We start from the raw sequence: 18,599 nt of genomic DNA, 5'->3' as shown, positions 1-18,599 counted from the left end.
GCAGCTTGGGAAAGGACATCCATTTATACTCTTTGGGGGTTTTAATGCTGGCTGACTCTCTATTCCAACAACAGTAAACAATGTGCTCCAGTGGATGAGGGCTTGAATGGAGCAGCACAGCCCAGTGTGAAATTCTACCTGCCAAAGATGGCAGTCAGGGTAGCCAGAGAGCCCTAGGCCTGAAAGCCACCAGAATGTGTTGCCAGACAAAATACAGGATTCCCAGTGAAATTCAAAATTCAGACAGTGAATAATTTTTTACTATAAGTGTGGCCCATGCAATACTGAGTACGTATCCTTAAAAAGATTACTTATTTATCTAAAATTCAAATCTAACTGTGCATCCTATGTTCTTTTTTTTTTTTTTTTTTTTTTCTCTCTCTCTCTCTCTTTGTTTTCTAAATCTGGCAAACCTACATAGGAATGAATGAAGTGCAAATGGACAGATGGGAAAAGCCAGATGGCAGGAAAGGAGAAAATCGTGGCACCCAAATTACTCATTCCCAGAATATCTTGGAACTAGGGGCTAAGAAATTCAGATTAGTCCCTTTGAGACAGGTAGGAAGGACTAAGGATTTGTGACCAAAGAATAGAAACATCTGATTGTTATTTATATAAGGCTGTTAACGAAGGAGCTTTCCTCTATCATTTTCTGTCAGAGCCAGTGGCTGCTCTTCATTAATTTATTGAGCATTAGTCTGAACTACTGAGTGGATGAGAAAGGATAACACATCCTCATTGCCCTCCAAGAGTAATAGTCTAGTAGCTGAGAATTCAGATTCCAGAACTGCACTTTGGAGCCCGATCACAGGTGCTCAAATTCCAACCTGTCATTAAGTATTTCTTTGCACAAATTATTTAAGCTTTCTATGATGATCTGGGAACAGTAAGTGGATTTATCTTATAATCTTCCAATGAACTAACATGAAAATTCTTAGACTAGAGCCTAGCACATATTAAGCACATACAAGCACATTTGTTTATAAAAATAATCATTAAACAAGATACACAGTAAATGTTTTTCTAGAAAGAGATCTTGAATAATCCCAGTGGGGAGAATCCATTCCAGGATACAGGAAACAATATGAGCAACCACACAAAGAATAAAGCACAAGTGTGCTATAGGAATAGCAAGTAATTCACTGAAGTTAGAACTTTTTGTGTCTGCAAAAGAAAACCAGAAAGGAGAGATGGGCTCAGATTACAAGGCCTTAAATGCCAGGCTAAAGATCTGCGCATTTGTCCTGCAGCACTAGAGGACCACTAAGAATGTTCGAGTAAGGGAGATGCAGGAGTGCTGGGGACAGGTTGATTGTGCTTTTGCGTCTGTAACTGCAGACCTGGAGGCTTAGGCAATAAGTAATCATTGCATTCATTGTCAGTGCCAGACACTGTAAGCAAAACAGTCCCTCTTCTCATGGAGGTTACAGCCTAGAGGAGAAAGGAGACATTGAGTAATTATACAGTTAAAAGTTATGAAAGAAAATCCCAGGATGCTATGAGATCTCATAAGGAAAACCTAATGTAGTTGGAAGGGATGAAGTGGGATCTAAAGAGGCAACACCTGGCTGAGATGTAAAGATATGCAGGGGACAGTCAAGTGGGGACTGGAGAGAGAACTGTCCAGGTAAAGGAACCACACAAGTACCATCTCTGGAAGGAGGAAAAACAGCCCTCTAGACTTTCTGAAAAAAGTTCCATGGAGGCACACAGCCTGGGAGGCAGGGGATTGTGCTTTGAGATGATTATAACCTGGCCCCATTGGTTAAGCAAGGAATCAATATCTGACCAAAAGATAGCCTCCTTGAGCCTCTTCAACCCTGAGGAAGTGACCTGGAGTGACATATCAACTGCCTAAAGTAACCAGTGGCTCTATCTTGGGGAGTTTGAATATGAGAGAGCAGGACCCAGAAATAGAGAAGATTGACACATACTTAGAATACAGTCAGGTGGCAATGCAGGAGCAGACACAGACCTTGCAGACCACAATATGGATCTTCATTTTTATTGTTAAGAACAAATATTGGTGGCGATGGTGGGGGCCTGAGTGAGAACCATAGAACAGAAATGAAGAAGAGAGGTAGAGCCTCACAAATATGTTCACAGTGACCCTTCTGTCTTAGTTCCCTCCCTCTTGAATGTGAGCTAGACTTACTGATTTGCTTCTAACAAATAGAATATAGCAAAAATGATGGTGTGTGACCTCCAAGATGAGGTTATAAAGAGACTGTGGCTTCCATCTTGAGTATGTGCATTCTCTTTCTCCTTCCCTCTGCTCCTCCAAAAGCCAGCTATAATATTGTGAGCAGCCCCATAGAGAGATCCACACAGTGAGGAACTGAATGTTCCAGCCAATAGCTGACAAGGAACAGAGACCTTCAAACAGCCGCATGAGTGAACTTAGAAATTATAGCAATCTCGTGCTCGCTTCGACAGTACATATACTAAAATTGGAACGATACAGAGATTAGCCTGGCCCCTGAGCAAGGATGACAGGCAAATTTGTGAAGTATTCTATATTTCAAAAAAAGAAAAAAAAATTATAGTAATCTTAGTCTGGTTCTAATCAAGCTTTGAGGCTACTATAGTCCCAGATAATCACTTACCTACAGCCTCATGAGAGACTAAGCTATGCAACTTCCAAACTCACAACCTTCAGAAACTCTATGGAATAAGAAATATGCTGTTTTAAGCTGCCAAACTTTAGCATAATTTGCTATGTAGCATTAAACAACCAATACAGATGGATGAATGAAATCAATATTATATAATAGAATTCTTAGGATTCTGATCATAACTATTGGGTACAGGGGGAGTAAAAAGGATTTTGAGCTTTGGTCCTGGCTCACTGAGTTTCCATTTTAGAAAAGGATTAGAAACATAGAAGAAAGAACTTCAGGAAGAAAGAAAATAATTTCCATTTTGAACTCCATGAATTTGAATTTGAGATTTTCATGTGGAAGTGTCCCTAAGGATTTAGAAACATGGAAAAGTGTTAGAGTGGTAAGGGTTATTTTGACAGAACTTATCTAGATAGAGGAGAACCACTGCAGTGGAGTGCATTTCCATGGAGGGTAAAAATATAAAGACAGATGATAGGCAAACTACAAGGATTAAAAATAAGTATGGTTCCAAAGGAGGAAAAAGAGAAGTACTACTCAGAGAAAAGTGTAAACACGCTAAACAAAGTTTTGTATTGGTCTTCTATGACAAAACACCTGAGGCAGGAAAATTTTATGAAGAAGAGGTTTATTTAGCTCATATTTTTTAGAGGCTGAAAGTTGGCACACTCTGGAAATCCCTCCTCCCACCTTTGCTGAATCACATCATGGTGGGTGGCAATGCTAGTAGGAGTATGTGTGGGAGGAATAAATCACATCACCAAACAGGAAGCAAGAGAGGCTGGAGTTTAGCAGTTCCTTCTGAGGGAATGCCCTCAATTGATCTAAGAACCTCCCACTAAACCTAGCTCTTAAAGGACCCACCATCTCCTTATACTACTATCCTTGGGATCAAACTCCCAATTCATGAGCCTTTGGTAGACAGTCAAACCATATCCAAACCATAACAAAATTTTGATAAGGAGAAGGTGGTTTTTTTGTTGTTTTGTTTTGGATTTTTTTGTTTTGTTTTGTTTTGTTTTTGGCAGTAACTAAGGTTAAACCCAGGGGTACTTTACCACTGAATTACATTTCAAGTTCTTTTTTTATTTTTAATTTTGAGACAGGGTCTCACTAAGTTACCAAGACTGGCCTCAAATTTGCAAATCTCCTTCCTCAGCCTCATGAATAGCTGGCATTACAGGAATGCACCACTTCACCCAGCAAGGAGAAGGTGTTTAACAGTGTCAAAAACTGTAAAAAGAGATTCCTATCTCTGGAAAGTTCTACATCATGTTATAAATCTCCTAGTTGGTATCAGTCAACACTTGGCTTCAGAGATGAAGTCAACTGTCATAATGACCTTGAACTGCATTGACCCCAGTAAAGTAAAGCTCTCCCTGGGTACCTGTATGTCTCTCTATATCATCTCTCTCAAACTCTATACTGTCTTCTCTCAAAATGTAGTGGGGAGGGGGGAGGTGTTGGGATTATCTTTGGATAACCTGCTTTTTTATAAATGGGGATTTTTCAAGTTGAAAAACATGGAGACCTTCTCATTTACCTCAAGATAAGGATACTGGCAAGGGCTGAGAAAGCAGTTTTCAGAGTTATATGTCAGGCCTTCTGGAGAATATGAACATCACTCGGAATGAAGCAGCAGTTTCTCTAGCAGCCTGTCTTCCCGAAGCTTATACAGGCATGGGAGGGCGGGCTTTGGTAAATTTGAAAAAGGCTGATGTTATTTCTGCGAACTCTACCTAACCCTCGCCAGTCAGTTCCTGCTCTTCATTCCAATTCATTCATTCAGCGCCACCTATGTAGTAGGTGTTTTTCTAGTTTGATAAGTTCATAAAGATGGTTGACAGAAACCTACCCCAAAGAACTGACTCCATGAGAGGAGAAAACAGATTGTCTTCTCTTCCTTCTTGGGCCTAGTTTGCCGTGATCTTTCCTCCTCTTTACTTTGTGCATTTTTTTGGAAAACCTGCTGTTATGGTTCTTCCTTTGCCTGTTTCTTTACTACTCTGGTCAAGGATGCATAGAAACTCTAACAGATTCTGGCTCTACAAACAGGTAACTGGAAGAACATACACCAAGAGGTTAGTAGAGATTACTTGGAGGAGGAAAGCAAGACTCAGGAGGGAGTAGGGAGTTATGAATTTATCCTTCATAATGTTTGAATTTTCATAAGCCCTTATTTAGAAATTATCTTTTATAATAGAAAAATAAATAAGTAAAGACTTTTTATAGTTAAAGAAGGAAAAGAAATGAGTGATTGGGAACAAATGGAGTTGGTAAAATTTTCCATGACCCTATTGGCAAGATTGTTTCAGTTTCATTTAAAAAAAAAACAAAAGCCCTTTCAAAGGAAGTATTGTGAAGGGAAGGAGGAACATACTATAATCTGCAAGTGACTAAAAAAAAATTCTCTTTCATCTCTATGATTTGCTTGATTCATGTAGATCGTTTTGTGATTTTTGAAATTCAAGTAACCAAATTCCCATTTTATTATAGAAAAGCAATTGGCTTGATAAAATAAACCAGCAATTTAGAAGCTAGGATTTTAGAGGTGAGCAATGGAAAATTTGGTAAGGGGCTAACAGGCATGGTTTGCTTAGACGTTAGAGCTTCCTGTAATGTGGAATGCCTACGTGTGAAATCACCAGTCGGTACATTTGCAATAATTCAGTGACATGACTGCTTCTCCACCCGTCCTTTTTCCCCATACTGAGTTCCAGTTTCAACCCGGTCTACTTACTGTGAGGCTTTACAAAGAAAGGAGGAAGTAGCCTACCAACTGAGGCAGCAACCTGCTTCAGATACCACATTCTTAACCAGATGCAAGTTTCTTTAGTCACATTTAATAGTAATGCTACGTGATTCACGGTGGATGATCTAAATCTTGGATTTAATTATCTTTTTGTGCCATGGACCTTTCAAATTTATTATGTAGTGTTTAAAAGGCCCAGCTTGTTGGAAGAGAGTTAGCAGACATTAGGATCCTAACAAGAGTTAGCTTTCTTCTGCTGCAAGATTGCACCTGCTCCCTTATCTGAACTAAAAAGGAAGCGAAAATGTGATATTAAAGTGGTCAGTTCCTTTTGTCTTGTCTGATGAGAGGTCTTGTTTCTACACTCCTGTTGTTGATGCTAAGGGTCTCCAAGTGTGACACTGGAGGAATTAGCTTCCTGCTCTCTAAAAGCAAATAGCTCTGCAGGGGAGAGGCAGCAGCTGGCCAGTGGGGCCCAGTAATCCCCAGCAGCACACCAGTGGCTGACAGAGGAGATTACCATGTTTGTGAACATTGATAGGATCCAGAAAGAAACCAAAGCTTAACACTTTGGCATTCCTCTTTAAAAAATTAGGCAAGAACGAAAATGGGCAAATTGCCACTTGAGAAGTGACTAGGGAGGAAAGAACTTTAGGACCTACCACACTGGAGGCAGATAGGTCTGTGGAAATGAGCAGTTTAGAAGTAATTCAGACAGTAATGACCCTTAGATAAATTCAAAGTGGTATTTTAAATGGCTATTCAATTAGCAGAGCCAGTTGACAAAGCCTAGGTGATATTTGGCTAGGAGAAGGCAAAGCATGAACAAATACTTTAATCAAAGTTGACTATAAAACTCATTGTGCTTAGGATTGGACTTCTTGCAATTTTTCGCTCCCAATAGCTCTGACATTGTTAAATATAAGCAAGCAGCTAGTGAGAATGTGGTGGCTTGCTTTGAAGGAAAAAAAGCACTTTCGACAAAATCCCAGAAGCCAAGATTATTAACAATTCTAAAAGCAGTAACAAATGTTATGGATGTTGGTTCTACTGTTTACAATTTTAGAAAAATATTGTTTGCCTGTCCTTTGATTTTATGAGGCAATTTTGAAAAAAAAACATCCATCAAAGACCTACTCTAAATCTCCAGGTGTGAAAACAGGGTCTGATGGGAAATCCAGATGGTCAAACCATTGGCAGATTTTATAACTTGTGATTGGTAGAGAGAAGGAAGCCTGTGTTTAAGGTACAACAGATGGGAAATGCCAACTTCATCACTTAAAGTATTATCCTCCATCCTACCCCACAATCTGGAAACAAGCAACGGAGTTGCTCTGTTTAAAGATAGCAGCCCATTCGTGGCTGAGAGGAACCTGACAGCCCTATTTAATTCTTCTTTGGGTTAAGATGTAGCCATCATTATCTCCACTAGTTAATAAGAGGAGCTGCTGGCCAGTCATTTAAAAATAGCAATCCTATTAGAATTTTTTAAGCTGACACAACTTACAATTCTGAAAGGTCAACTGAAAAACATGTTTTTAATGATGAAGGATTCCAAATAGGCAATGAAATGTGTGTGCAAAGGAGTACACACATATGTGTGTGCACACAAAGCATAATTATATTTTGAAGTAGCAGGGATACATATACATCTTGAATAGTAATCACACACTTAAGAGCTCTCACTAGCAGTTCAAACATCTCCCCCTTCCCCCTCCTCAGGCAGCTAGAGGCACTATTACTCCTTCAGCACAGAAGCAAAAAGGCAAAGAGACTCATTTAAGACCATGCAGCCAATTAGTGAGAATGAAAGAGAAAGGAATATGGTATCATCAAACATCAAATTCTATTTGATTATCCGGTCCAGCACACCATTCAATCTTCAGCATTCCTTTTGTCTATCTTGGAGGTCAAAATTCTGACCTACATTCATCCCAATTTAGATTACTGATAAAATAGAAGAAAAAAGAAAAACAAAAAACAACCCCACTCACAATGCAGGTGAATGAAAAGAAAACATAACTGATCTTCAAAAATATTTTGAACTAAAATTCTTTGACATTAGAGTCTATAAAATTGGCTAAGGTTTAAAAATTGTAATTTTCCTTTATTTAACTTGAAGTAATGACTCATCATCTCAAAATGAAACTACAATTATTTATAGAGACGATATGATCAGGCATTTGATTTGGAAGTATTTGCCAGAAAACAACTCAGGTATAAGCTAACAAACCCACATAACCACAAGGTGTGTATAGTCAGAGATAGGTTTTGTTTCTGTAACTGATTTTAGCCGAACTGTTCTTTTTTTCTAGGGAAAACTCTGCATCACTTTCAATTCTGTAGAATTTTTTAAAAAGTTAATGACAAAGAATTGTTCAACAAAATTTTACAAATTAACAAAAAGATCAAACATCCATAAGATAAACAAAGGACATGAGTAATTTTAAAATGGTCAATAATCATTTGAAAAATAATATTTAATTTCATTAAGAACCTAAGATGTGCAAATTATAATAAGTGTGAGATATTGTTGTTTTTCACTTGTCGAATTGGAAAAATAGTAATATCTAATATTGGGGAATTTATATAAAAGTAAGTGCAGTACACACTGCTAGTATAAATTGATTCAAGTTGATTAGTTAGCTTTTCATTTCTGTGCCCAAAATACTCAACAAGAATAACTTAGAGAAGGCTCACAGTTTCAGAAATTTAGTCCATGATGGACTGATCCCATTGTTCTGGGCCTGAGATGAGGCAGTACATCATGGCAGAAGAGCATGGTAGAGGGAAGCTGCTCAGGACATTCAGGCTGGAGAGCAGAGAGACAGCCAGGGATGGGGTCACAGGGAAGATGAACTCCTCCAGGTAATGCCCCCAGTGTCCTACCTCCTCCAGCTATGCCCAATGTGCCTAAAGTTACCATGCAGTTGATTCATTCAAACTAGAGTGGATTGGTTAAATTACAGCTTTCATAATCTAATCATTTCACCTCTGAATGTTTCTGCATTAACTTAGGAGCTTTTGAGGCACATATAATTTCTGAATCATAATGGTATATATACACATATATACATATATGCATATTATACATATATACATACATATGTATATATGTATGTACATATATACATACACATATGCACATACATACACACATACATGTATGAGTGTACATACATGTACATACATATATGAATGATATATGTACATATGTGTGTATATACTGATTTTAATTGATATTGTGTACACACATGCCCTTAGAAAGGTGTGTATATGTAGGTCTTCATAGAATACCCAGTACAACTCATATTGAACAGTATGTGTGTGTGTGTGTGTTTCAAATCCCTAAAAGAGTGCATATTCTTTTATTTAGCAATTATATATATCCAGAAATTTATCTAAGAAATCATCATAGATGTGCTTAAAGATATAACAATGTTCATTAGAAAACTACGTACATTATCAAAAACTTGGAGGCAGCCTAGATGTCTGACAATAGAGGATCATTTAATTATGTTATAAAATATTCATACAACACTGCAGAGGCAGAAGAATGTTTAATGTTCATGATACATTAAGTTAAAAAGAGATTTCAGCATTTTATTTTATATTTTTTTACTTTTTATTTTTTTTTATTAAAAATCATAAATTTACATAGGGCAATGTTGTTTGATTCATTCTGTTATTTTTTTCCCTTCCCCCCACCCCTCCCACCCCTCTTTTCCCTCCATACAGTCCTTTCTTCCTCCATTCTTACCACCCTCCTTATCCCTAACCCTAAACCTAACCCTAACCCTAACGCTAACCCCTCCTACCCCCCATTATATGTCCTCATCCGCTTATCAGCGAGATCATTCGTCCTTTAGTTTTTTGAGATTGGCTTATCTCACTTAGCATGATATTCTCCAATTTCATCCATTTGACTGCAAATGCCATAATTTTATCATTCTTCATGGCAGAGTAATATTCCATTGTATATATATGCCACAGTTTCTTTATCCATTCATCAACTGAAGGGCATCTAGGTTGGTTCCACAATCTGGCTATGGTGAATTGAGCAGCTATGAACATTGATGTGGCTGTATCTCTGTAGTATGCTGATTTTTAAGTCCTTTGGGTATAGGCCAAGGAGTGGGATAGCTGGGTCAAATGGTGGTTCCATTCCAAGCTTTCTGAGGAATCCCCATACTGCTTTCCAGAGTGGCTGCACTAATTTGCAACCCCACCAGCAATGTATGAGTGTACCTTTTTCCCCACATCTTCATCAACACCTATTGTTGCTTGTATTCTTGATAATCGCCATTCTAATTGGGGTGAGATGGAATCTTAGGGTAGTTTTGATTTGCATTTCTCTTATTACTAGAGATGATGAACATTCTTTCATATATCTGTTGATTGCTTGTACATCTTCTTCTGTGAAGTGTCTGTTCATTTCCTTAGCCCATTGGTTGATTGGATTATTTGTATTCTTGGTGTAGAGTTTTTTGAGTTCTTTATGGATTCTGGAAATTAGCACTCTATCTGAAGTATGAGTGGCAAAGATACTCTCCCACTCTGTAGGCTCTCTCTTCACATTGTTGATAGTTCCCTTTGCTGAGAGAAAGCTTTTTAATTTGAATCTATCCCAGTTGTTGATTCTTGCTTTTATTTTTTGGGCTATGGGAGTCCTGTTAAGGAAGTCTGATCCTAAGCCAACAAATTGAAGGTTTGGACCTACTTTTTCTTCTATAAGATGCAGGGTCCCTGGTCTGATTCCGAGGTCCTTGATCCATTTTGAGTTGAGTTTTGTGCAGGGTGAGAGATAGGGGTTTAATTTCATTCTGTTGCATATGGTTTTCCAGTTTTCCCAGCACCATTTGTTGAAGAGGCTATCTTTTCTCCATTGCATATTTTTGGCACCTTTGTCTAGTATGAGAAAATTGTATTTATTCGGGTTTGTGTCCATGATTCGGGTTTGTGTCCATGTCCTCTATTCTGTACCATTGATCTACCTGTCTATTTTGGTACCAATACCATGCTGTTTTTGTTACTATTGCTTTGTAATAGAGTTGAAGATCTGGTATTGTCGATACCCCCTGCTTCGCTCTTTCTACTGAGGATTGCTTTAGCTATTCTGGGTTTCTTATTCTTCCAGATGAATTTCATAATTGCTTGCTCTATTTCTGTAAGGTACATCATTGGGATTTTAATTGGAATTGCATTGAATCTGTATAGCACTTTTGGTAGTGTGGCCATTTTGACAATATTAATTCTTCCTATCCAAGAACATGGGAGATCTTTCCATCTTCTAAGGTTTTCTATAATTTCTTTCTTTAGTGTTTTGTAGTTCTCATTGTAGAGGTCTTTCACCTCTTTTGTGAGATTGATTCCCAAGTATTTTATTTTTTTCGAGGCTATTGTGAATGGGGTAGTTTTCCTAATTTCTCTTTCTGAAGATTCATCACTTATGTATAAAAATGCGTTGGATTTATGGGCATTGATCTTGTAACCTGCTACTTTACTGAATTCACTTATGAGTTCTAAGAGTTTTCTGGTGGAATTTCCAGGTTCCTCTAAATATATAATCATGTCATCAGCGAACAGGGATAGTTTGAGTTCTTCTTTTCCAATTCGTGAGATTTCAGCATTTTCACAGTTTTAGTTTTGTATTTACATACCAGAAATATTTTTTAAAAAATCATGCTATCAGTGGTTATCACTGGAAATTGAAAGTATTAGTGATTTCTATTTTATTCTCATTGTTCACGTATTACCTATAAAAATTTTTGTTTTCAGACAATTATATTATTACTTTTATAATTAAGAAAAAAGCAATACAATTATTCTTACTGGTTGAGGTAAACCAATCTTGAGCAAACAATGTATTTTTTTCAATTGTTTTAAATTGGGTTTCTAACCAGTCTCTGTGTGTAGCACTTTGAGTTTTGAAATGCACCTTTACTTTTTTTGGGGTACTGGAATTGAACCCAGGGACACTCGACCACTGAGCTACATCCCCAGCTCTTTCTTGTATTTTATTTAGAGACAGGGTCTCTCTGAGTTGCTTAGCACCTTGCTAAGTTTTTGAGATTGGCTTTGAAACTTGAGATTCTCCTGCCTCAGCCTCCCCAGTCACTGGGATTTCAAGTGTGCGCCACTGCACCTGGCTGCACCTTTATTTTTTATATGAGGTTCTTGTAACCAAGTGGACCAGATGAACTCATGACCTACAACTTTAATCACAGCACTAGTAATTAATGCTACACTGGGAAGTTACACTGGGAAGAAGAGAGTAGAAAGGGCCTTATTCTATAATCTTTGATATGCTGGGGATCTTCATAGAATTCCCAGCATGACTCACACCAAAGAAAGAGAGGCTATAACATCCTTTGTTCTCCATTACTATTGTCATTACATTAAAGATGAACAACCTCGAAAGCAGTGCAAAATTCTGGCAGCACTGGACACATCTGAATATGTGATTTCTAATACTCATTTCATTTTCCATTAACATACAAAGTTATCTTATTAAACATGAATAAAATCTGCATTCAGAGATGCTTAAAATGTTGCCACTCCCTCTCTGAAAAAACCTGGATGATGTGTGCCCGTGGTTGGCTGGCTCTGGATGACCAGAGGACAGTTACTGTCTGCAGGTTGAACATATCACAGGCTCTCAGACAGCGGAAAGAGCCAATGTGTTGAAAAACAAGGGTCAGTACAGGGGTTAAATGAAAGTGAAATCATGCTGACCCAGAAATGCAAATCAGTGCGCCTTAGTTCTCTGTAGGACTTGTGGTGTCTGAACTTGCTATTCTTCCTTCAGATTACCTAGTATCCCGAGAGAGGTTTCAGCAGTTTTGGAAAAAGAGATGAAATGTGTAGGAAAGCAGCAAGCAGCAACAGAATCTAATTTTATTGGAGAAGCAGCTCTGCAATTTATAGTGGTATACTCACGTGCAAAAAAAAAAAAAAAAAAAAAAAAAAAGCGGCAGTTTTAAAGTTTATTTCCTTTTTCCTTTCTTTTTCTGGTACTAGAGATTAAACCCAGGAGCACTTTAATACTGAGAAACAATCTCAATCCTTTTTTATTTTTTATTTGGAGGCACGGTCTCACTAAGTTGCTCTGGGCCTCACTAAATTGCTGATGCTGGTCTCAAACTTGCAATCCTCCTGCCTCAGCCTCCCAAGTATCTGGGATTACAGGTGTGCACCAGCACACCTGGCTATTTCCCTTCCTTATGTTGCTTTTACTACCCTTTCTAGTCCACATTCAAAACTCAAAACTGGAAGTGAATGAAAAATGGGTCTTTACCACTCACAAAAGCAAGAGCAAGTTGAGAGATTTATAATTCTCATCTACATATTTTCTTACAAAGTTGCAAAGTGTGCAGGAAACTCCTCGAGGCTGATAGAAAGCTTCCAGAAAATAAAAATTTCAGGTAAATAGTGTCATGGTTCTCATCACTAATGGGAATAGTAGAGAAAGAGGAAGAAAGGATAGAGAGAGAGAGGAAAGAGTTAGAGGGAGAGAAGAGGTGGTGGAAAAGAAATGAGTGCAGATTCCAGTGAAAATAAAAGCCAAGATCAGAGAGACTCAGGTAAGGGAACAAGGTAAGCCAAGGAGAGATGGCAAAGAGATTAAGAATGTGGAACTAGAGTCGAGTGACTTGTACTTGAACTTGGGCTCCATCCATTAATTTCTGGGTGACTTTGGGCAAGCTACTTAATTTGTCTTCAGTGCTACACTTTCCTCATCTGTTTAAAAGAAAGAAAGGTGGGTGTGGGTGGTGGGGGCAGACCTTATCCTAAAGGCTTATTGAGAGAGAATAATTAAAAGAATCTCCATTCAGGACCTGGAAAGGTGCCTGGGCAGGCAAGTGCTCATTGATCCAAGGTCAATCAACAGTCCTTTCCGCACATTCTAGGCCCAGAAGGAGGATTGGGCTGGACTTCTAACCCCTACCTTCTTCCACCTCCATTTGGTACTAGTGACTATTTGGGTTTGGCCATGCCCTGAAGACAGTGAGAACTAGGAGAGGAAGCTGAACATGGATTCAGAAATCTTTTGAGGTTAAGTCTCTGGTTTGCTGCTTAATAGTTGTTAGAAAATTAATTTATTCAACAAATACTTATTGTGTGTTCACTACATGTCAGGTCAGGGTGAGGGTCTGGTGAAAGAAAATAGACAGGGTACCTACCCTCATATAGCTTACAGGCTAATATGGAAGAGCCAGATATACTAATCAAATAATTAAGCATGTATATATATAAAATTAAAGCTGTTAAAGAGAGGCACACAATGTGATAAAAGTACATAAAAGTTCTTTGAGGCGTCAACCTAGACTATGAAAAGGAAGGGACTGAACATCCTAGGCTGGGGGAATAGCTAGTGTAGCTAAAGTCCAGAAAATGAGAAGAGACTGGCCAGGTCAGTGGGGCCCAGGCCAGGTGGGGAGTTTGGCCTGTATTTGAAGAGTGAAGAGAAAACTCAATGGAAAATTTTTAAGCAGGAAAATCAGATGTGACATTTGAAAACACCACTCAAACTTTGGCAGGGGGCAATGATTCGAGTGGGACAAGGAGGCCACTGAGTTGTCCAGGGAGACCCAGATGGTGATTAGGATTAGAGACAGGCACAGGGGCAGTCTAGAGGTTGGTGGTCATTACATCGACACAACTCAGAGAGAAGCTGGATATAGAAAAGAGATGCTAAAATTTCCATGCACTGAAACAGAACTCAGGGAGAATGCCAAGTTTGTGGGGAGTTGGCTCATAGAATTTTTTTTAAGAAGTGTTTAGTTATGTGACCTTGGGGAAGCCACGTAACCCCTTTAAGCCTAGAGATCATTGTGAGGATTAAATGAGATCCAATGTACGAACATCTGGCAGAGTAGATACTCAATAAACGATAGTTGTACGTTATTGGGATTTCAGATACAAAATACACCACCTTCCACAGATGATCAAGATCTCTTACTTTACAGATTAGATGTCATCTTTCTTGAGACAGCATATAATCACAAATATGAGATCCTAACGTAGAATGCCCCATTTAAGCACAAAGGAAACCAGGATCTTTAGATCACATGGGTGAATCACATTGGTTTATGAAAAGATTCCTTGGGCTGCCATTTAAAAAAGTATCAGGAGAAGTCAAGTCTGAGAGTTGTATACATGGTACTTGCTCTTTTTCACTTCTTGCTCAGGGAAACCTATATTTCTTTTTTTAAAATTTTCCCCACTTTTTTTTATTGGTGCATTATAGTCATACTTAATGATGGAATTTCCTATTACATATTCGTACATGCACATAATATAACAATATAGTTTGGCCAGTACTGCTTGCCAGCACTTCCCCTCTCAGTCCCTGCCTCCCATCCCCAGTTAGGTTTTCTCTACTGAGCTCCCTTTGATTGCCATGAGATCTGTCCCCACCTTTCTTTTCCTTTTTCCTCTCTAACTTCCACATGTGAGAGAAAATATAAGACCCTTAACCTTCCAAGTTTGACTTATGTCACTTCACATAATGGTCTCTAGTTCCACCCATTTTCCTGCAAATGACATAATTTAATTTTTCTTTAAGACTTACTAAAACTCCTTTGTGTTTAGGTACATTTTCTTTAACTGTTCATCCATTGGTGGACACCTACGCTGGTTCCATAGTTTGGCTATTTTGAATTGTGCTGCTATAAACATGGGTATGCATGCATCATTGAAATATGATGACTTTCATTCTTTAGGATAAATATTAAGGAGTGGTATATCTGGGTCATATGATCCATTCCTAGTGTTTTGAGGAACTCCATACTGATTTCCTTAGTGGTTGTACTAATTTACAATCCCACAAACAGTGTAAAAGTGTTCCTTTTTCTCCAGCATTTATTATTGTGTGTATTCTAGATGACTGCCACTCTGAATAGTGTGAGATGAAATATTAGTGTAGTTTTAATTTGCATTTCCCAAATTGCTAATGATGTCGAATATTTTTTTCATATACTTATTGGCCATTTGTATTTCTTCTTTTGTGAAATGTCTGTTTAATTCATTTGCCCATTTATTAATTGGGTTATTTGTGGGTTGGTTTTTGTTTTTTGGGTTTTTTTTTTTTTTTTGGTTTACAGTTTTTTGAGTTCTGTATGTATTCTAGATATTATCCTCTGTCATAAGAGTAGCTAGTAAAGACTTTCTCCCATTCTGTAGATTCTCTTTTCACATGCTTAATTAGGAAACCTGCATTTCATGATCCAACATATGAAGTTTTAGAATAAATACATTTTAACCATTACTCCTTTATGTAACAAACAATAGGACATTAAGATAAATGAGGGGGTTGTGATTGTGGCTCAGTGGTAGAGTGCTTGCCTAGCACGTGTGAGGCACTGAGTTGTATCCTCAGAACCATATAAGAAGGAAATGAATGAATGAATGAATGAATGAATAATAAAGGTATAAAAAAGATAAATGAGACACATTTCTTCTTTTAAGGGAGTTTGGGGTCTAGTAGGAGTGACAGATACATATTAAAATACCATGAAGGAATATATGATAGATTGTGGGGGAGGAGATCTCTCAAGTTTAACAGAAACCTGAAATAGTGGTTTTCGAGTTCCATATTGGTAATGGAATTATAGGTACTACTTCCAAATGCTCTGTAAACCTCATAGGATTTGGGGGTTTTGTTTTGTTTTATTTGAGACAGGGTCTGGCTAAGTTGCCCAGACAAGCCTCAAACTTGCTATCCTCCTGCCTCAGACTCTCAAGTGCTAGAATTAGAGACAGGTGTACCTACCACCCTGACTTATTCTTGTGTTTTAACAGTAAAGATCCTATTTAAGTTTTGGGGCTAGAAAACCAGCTGGATGGATACTGTCTCAACCCCATGAGGGAAGGGAAAGGTATGATAAAGTTTGAATATAATAAATGAAGACAGCTACAACTTATTACTAAATTCAGCTGGGGATCTTTTTTTTTTTTTTTTTTTGGGGGGCAGTACTTGAATTGCTGAGTCTAAAATAAAAGTATTTGCTGAAGAGAAAGTTCTTCTATTATTACTAACATCAAATTAGACACCTATTTGGACAGCCAGGGAGGTGATGAATATTATGTCAGATGGTTGACATCCATGGTTTTGCCTCATAAAAGTAACTTGGAAAAAAAATCACAAAATTCTGCCTGGTGCTAGGACATTAATCAGCTTCCAGTATCAGCACAGAAACAGAAGACAAGGAGTCAGCTTACTTCACTTATACTTTGTAAAATTTCTCCTGAAATTTAAATTAAAGCCAGTTATTCAGTAATGATCTTATTTTCATCTTTATAACAATTTAAACATGCTGTTCATTTTCTGAGTATCTGCTGCAAGACTGGGAAATTGGCATACTGAGCACAAAGCAAAGCTAATTCTAGGAAATTCTGAAGTTGAAGGCCATCCCTAGAACATCTTTACATCAGGGAAACTTGAGGGTCAGTTCCAGAGAGTCCACTTTCCAGATGGCATTGTCCTCCAGTAACTGAAATGATTAAGGCCTAAATATTTGCTTAATTGCTTGAAATGAGTCTAGCCTTTAGCTAATAGGTTCTGTCAGTCTCCCAAGTTAATCCAAAGCGAGTTATTGTTTATACTTCCTCTTCTAGCAAGCTGGTTGCTATTAAGCAGAAAAAAGTAATTCTATTAAAGGAAAAATCAGTGTGGAACACATTCCCTAAGACCTGACTCAAATGTCACCTCCATTACTGCCTCCCTGGTCTTTATACATGGTTCTTTTGGAGTCTTTGTCACATTGAGTGGAAATCGTTTCTAGTACCCACCTGCTCTTCTATATTGAGAACCCCTCAAGGGCAAGGATGGGGGGATATGCATTTTGTGACATAATGCCTGACATGTGGTAGGTATCCAACCTCAATTAAATGAATAAAAGGCAATAGAAAGAAAAAAAAAAAAAACCAGAAATATAACCACAGAGAAAGGTGGCTCAGAGAAACAAATAAATCATACCCGTCTCAAGGACATACACAGAGAAAGGCAAGGAAAATCACTGAGGGTTATGGCAACATGTTCAGTAGGCTGCTAAAGAAGCTGGGGTATCACCCCAGGACCTAGGCATGAAGGCCAGTCCTTTCTCCCCACAATTTTTTCTGTCACTTCTCCTTTTATTTTGGTACCAGGGATTGAATACAGGGGACACTTAACCACTGAGCAACAGCCTCAGCCCCAGCCCCACTCCTGCCTTTTATTTTTAGATAGGGGTCTCAATAAATTGCTTAGGGCCTCCCTAAGTTGCTGAGGTTGGCCTCCAACTTGTGAGGTTGGCCTCCAACTCCTGTCTCAGCCTCCAGAGTCTCCGGGATTACAGGCATGGAATATCATTCTCAGCTGTTACTTCTCCTCGAAGGTGAACTTCCTTTGCTATTTCCCCTTGGGTCTGGCTCACTGGTCAAGGGGATAAACGTGTTGCCTGGGAGAAGTCCTAGGTTCTCATCCATGTAACACATGCATGTCTAGAGTGTATACATAATGGGGCATGTATTGAGATCCTTGCTGTTGTTTTTTTGTTTCTTTGGTTTTAATGGAGGGTAGAAGGGGCAGATCATATAGGCAAAGGTGCCATGAATGAAGAACATACTCTTTAAATAGGCCACAGACTTGAAGAAATAGATTTAGCTGCATGACCCCTGAAGGTACACCATGAAGCTGGAGCAACCTCATTATACAAGCCTTTATCAAGTCGAAAGGGAGGGACTGTAAATTCTATACCAAACAAGAATTTCAGGAAAACCTTACATCTTCTGACTTTGTGCTTTTCAAAGGAAATCTGTATCTTTGTAAACACTCCTGGGGGTTGTTTCTAAAACTTCATTTTTAAAAAAGCAATCTGTTAGTTTAGTGTATTAACAGCACCAGAAATAGTGTACAATGTTTTCATTTCTAACTGTAGTATTCATTTTAGCATACTTAAATTTCTAATTATAGGAACATTCTTGAAAACTTTTTTTTTTCTTTTGGCTGCTGAGGCTGAACCCAGAGCTTCATGCATAATAAACCCATATTCTACTACTGAATTACTGAGTTATACCTCCAACCACCTTTCTTCTTCTCTTCCTCTTCCTCCTCCTCCTCCTACTTTTTTTTTTTGAACCAGGGATTGAACTCAGAGGGACTTAACCACTGAGCCACATCCCCAGCCCTTTTCATTTTTTATTTTCAACAGGGTCTCACTAAGTTGCTTAGGGCCTCACTAAAT

Source organism: Sciurus vulgaris, assembly GCF_902686455.1.
Source record: "Sciurus vulgaris genome assembly, chromosome: 2".
NCBI lineage: Eukaryota > Metazoa > Chordata > Mammalia > Rodentia > Sciuridae > Sciurus > Sciurus vulgaris.
The sequence above is the reverse complement of the archived record's forward strand: the minus strand, read 5'-3'. Positions refer to the sequence as shown.